The sequence below is a fragment of the Panthera leo genome, chromosome A1 (assembly GCF_018350215.1).
Source record: "Panthera leo isolate Ple1 chromosome A1, P.leo_Ple1_pat1.1, whole genome shotgun sequence".
Lineage (NCBI taxonomy): Eukaryota > Metazoa > Chordata > Mammalia > Carnivora > Felidae > Panthera > Panthera leo.
This window is the reverse complement of record NC_056679.1, coordinates 7,313,002-7,317,371: the sequence shown is the minus strand read 5'-3', so window position 1 is coordinate 7,317,371 and position 4,370 is coordinate 7,313,002. Positions and strand designations below refer to the sequence as shown.

At 47.4% G+C, this 4,370-nt stretch overlaps 1 pseudogene; it reads right to left on the bottom strand.

Moving 5' to 3' along the window:
• Positions 1 to 2,148: 2,148 nt before the first annotated feature.
• LOC122198783 lies at positions 2,149 to 2,558 on the bottom strand (annotated as a pseudogene).
• Between the last annotated feature and the right edge of the window lie 1,812 nt (positions 2,559 to 4,370).

Sequence of the window (4,370 nt, the reverse complement as noted above, 5' to 3'; positions counted from 1 at the left end):
ACCTTTAAGGGCAGGGATAAATACTTATTTATATTGGTGTCACCAAAATTTCTCATGGCTTTTGGCACATTGGACATTGTATATGTTTAATACATTAAAAAAATTTTTTAAACATTTATTTATTATTGAAAGACAGAGAGACAGAGCACGAGTGGGGGAGGGGCAGAGAGAGAGGGAGACACAGAATCCGAAGCAGGCTCCAGGCTGTGAGCCATCAGCACAGAGCCTGACGCAGGGCTAGAACTCACAAACGATGAGATCATGACCTGAGCCGAAGTCGGACGCTCAACCGACTGAGTCACCTAGGTGCCCCCGTTTAATACATTTTTTAATGTTGGCACTCATGGCGATAAGAATGATTTGTCCTTGCTTTGTACCTATTCACCGCATCCTAGGTGCATCTTGGTGAGCATCACAAGATTTCATGAGTTCTCAGCACTTTAGCTTTCTATAGTAAAAGTGGAATGATCACCCCTCCCTTGAAAGGATTAAAAATGATGTACCTGTAACCCGAATATTATGGCTTTCTGGTCAACGGGTGCAGGGGAAGGCAATTAATGTCAATAGCCTAGACTTCTGTTTGAATCTTGCAGGACCTCTGGCCTCACTTTTGAGATGCCTCCCTTTCTATCTCGTTTTCTGGAAGTCCTTCATGGGCTCACATGCTTACAAGTGCCCACAAGTGCCCACAGGCCAGTCTGTGAGCTGGCACCTACCTTGACACCCACCGTGTACTTGCCCTCCAGGGAGTTTTCTTCTCAGTCTGTGTGCTCAGCCTGGGACAGATCTCTGCTCCTTCCACATCTTGTCCCGGGACCACTGTTCCTTCCTTAAGTATTGGTAAAGCACTTGGCACGCCGTCTGAGACAGAGCATGCCCTCAGTAAATGCGAGCTGTGTGTATTTCCTGGGTGGTGGGATGCAGGAATGTGGGTGAGGCCTTCTTTTGGCATGGATTGTCCAGCCTAAGTCGTTCACCGCACACCTGTTCCTTTTGTCTTTGACCCTGACATCACTGGAAGCAGAGATGATTTCTGCAGGGATGAGGGTGTTCTCTTACTCAGGGACCATGAAGATGAATGTGTGGAACATCTTGACTGAGGATGTCAGTAGGAAGTGTCGATAGATCTAAAGAACAAAACATGGTGGGTTTGAAACAGAACCAGTCTCCTCTCGAGAGTTTTCCAGCTGATGAGCGAACCCCTGACCTTTAAGCCCGGCCTTTAGAATTAGTACCTGTTTCCGCCTTATGGATGACAGTGCCTCTCGTGAGGCTGGTCTGAGTTGTCTGGCGAGGTGCCTATCAGGAAACTTGTTTTTGAGTCCTGCCAGTGTAAATGTTCTGTCTCGTCTTTCTTGCTCTGCGGTAGGAGCCTGCAGCTCAATGATCAGCCAGGTGGCAGCATAAAGCAATAAACCCGAGGACAGGGGAGACCTCGGTGGCTGCTCAGTCCTCTCAACACACGCTCCCTCTTCCCCATTGTTAGAGCAAACCTCGGACACATCCCAACTTCTCATTGGGCACATCTGCTCCCAACTTCTCGTTCTCTGAAAGCCTTGGGCTCAAAAACGTCCCCCAAAGCAAAAACAAGCCGCTGGAAGAGAGAGAGCAGAGAAGTTGTCTAAGGCTGAAATTCTGTGGTATGCCATAGAGAGTGGAGCGGATTGGTTTTAAGAGTCCTGTGGAGTCCTGTGGTCATCACTCTCATTTCCATGTCCACTCACATAGCCCCAGTTTTGTTCAGCCAAGCATTTGGGTTAGCGGTTTCACAGAGCCACAATGAGCAGGTGATTGATGATGGCCGCGTCCTCATTACATTGTGGATGATAGGAAGGGGCAAGAGGAAGAGCGGGGTTCTCAGAGAAGGCAGCTGTCAAGACACCTCAATTCTTGTGGGAGCTGCTTTGGGATTTTCTTAGTGATGCCCTTAACCCTGGCAGGAGGTTGAGTATTTCTGCCCCTGGTACTGAGAAGAGTAGAGGCATAGAGAAGCCAATGGATCACCATGTCTTGAGGTCACGTACGGTTCCAAAGATTATGTCCTCGCCGTTTGGTTAGTTCTCCTCATCTTCGAAAGAACCCTGGTTTGTTTTCTTTTTTGTAGTTTTATGGTTTTATTAACACAAATACGACACGCACACAAGCTGTCTATTCACTTTCTTCGCTGCGCAGCTGGCATTGGGATTTGTGACGCTGATGGCCGGCTGGGCCGCTCTTTCCACACTGGCTTTGTGGTTCTTGTTGGAGACACCGTGAGAAATCTCTGCACTGTAAGATCTGTTGGGCATGGGCAGCACTTCAAGCTCCTTGACGCTGTGGACTAGGAACTTCCGGAAGCCCCTGGGCGACACGTGCTTTGTTTTCTTGTTGTTCCCCTAACCAACCAGGCTGGGCATCAGAATCTGGCCCTCAAATCTTCTGCACACCCTATTGTCAGTATCTCTGGGCTTCTCCCAATTGTGCTTTATTTTGACACATCGGTGGGAATGGTGCCGGATGACCTTCTTGGTCCTCTTTTTAACGACCTTGGGCTGCACCAGAGGTCTGAGGGCCGCCATGATGCCGAGTCACAGATGGCCACCACCTCCGCAGGCAGCGCCGAGGAAGAGCAAGAACCCTGGTTCTCAATTCCCACGAAGAGCATTGCATCTGTCACTAGTTGCTTGAGTAATTGTACTTGTAACTGTACAGATCTCTGTGTCATTTTGGGGCACCGGGTGAATGTCTCCGGTACAGCAGGTCACGCAAAAAGGGAAGCAAATTAAACAGAATCCACGGGGGATTGCTTATTAGCGGGTCTGCTCTGAGTAGACCCTGTGCCTCAGAGAGAAGTCCTATTTCCAGCTAACAATGTAGAATTAGTGAATAAACTGAATTCCTAAGAAAAGTCACTTTCTTTTACTTCTCCAGCTATGAAATATAAGGCTAATCCCATGGAGCCGTTCATAACAAATCTTAGAGCGCCTCTTAGCTGGCTCTAGTCTAGGACGGCAGGAAGAGATCACTTCTGTCCTGTCTAGTTTGTATCCTAGACGCAAACACGTCCCTAAGCTTTTGCTACATATTAAAGATCAAAGCATAAATTGGGAACAACCTAGGAGCCTCTCCAGCTTACTATCTTGTCTTAGGACCTCAACCTAAGACATCGTTAAAGGGTCGGGTTCCGAGATTATCCATCTCAATTTTCCAGTGTCTTTTTCTTTGTTTGGGTGGAGCTTTCTCTGGAGTTTCTTGATTCTTTGTTGAGCTAGACTTACAGAATGCTATTCAGTATAATCTAATCAATTGGCCGGAATTTAATGCTGTGTGCTGGGCACATGTCGTAACTTATTTAAGCCATACACACACACACACACACACACAGCCTCACAGTCATTAAAACCATACACACACAGCCTCCCAGTCATTAAAATGAATTATAAGTTAGGGATTTAAAATACGTATTTTACTGGTCAGATACCATAGTTGGTGACACTTTCTGGTTAGCGATCTACATGACTGGGAGTTCTTACACTTGAGGAACATGAGACAGGTACCATTATTCTTTCTTTCTTTTTTTAATGTTTATTCATTTATTTTGAGAGAGAGAGAGAGAGAGCGAGCAGGGGAGGAGCAGAGAGAGAGAGGGAGAGAGAGAAGCCCAAGCAGGCTCTGAGCTGTCAGCGCAGGGCCTGAGGGAGGGCTCGATCCCACGAGTGAGATCACGACCTGAGCCAAAATCAAGAGTCAGACACTTCCCTGACTGAGCCGCCGAGGCATGCTGGTACTATTATTATTTCTAATTGACAGATGTGGAAACTGAGGCCTAAGGAAGTAGGCAGAGGCTCAGCCAAAATCTTGGATGGTAGTGGCGGTTATTTCTAAGATGAAGGGAAGAGTGGATAATAGGGGAAATCAGCAATTTCTGCCACACCTGTTCTAATCCACGGAACAAATATCCATTGAGTTCCTGCTCTGAGCAGGGTTACATAGTTGTTGGAGCGGAGCCTCTGAAGACATTCTGGCTATGATTTGGGGCAAGTTGCTTGATTCTCTGAGCCCCAGTTGCCACTTCTGTGAACTAGGAGGCATAAAAGTGCCTGCTTCATAGAACTGCCGGGGGGGGGGGGGACTGAAACGAACTAAAAGACCTCCAGATCGTGTGACACTGTGTCTGTCACATAGTAAGTACTCAATAAATATTAGCTACTATCATATGCACGTATCACATGGACAATTTTATGGGCATCTCAGAACCCAGCCACCTGTATTGCGTAGGAAGGGTGAATGCCTATGCCAGACCCTGCATAGAACTCTGGGATGGCACAGGGCAGCCCAGAGGGGTAGACATGTCACAAGGTGGTTCTGAGAGATGGCCTTCCAGAAGTTAC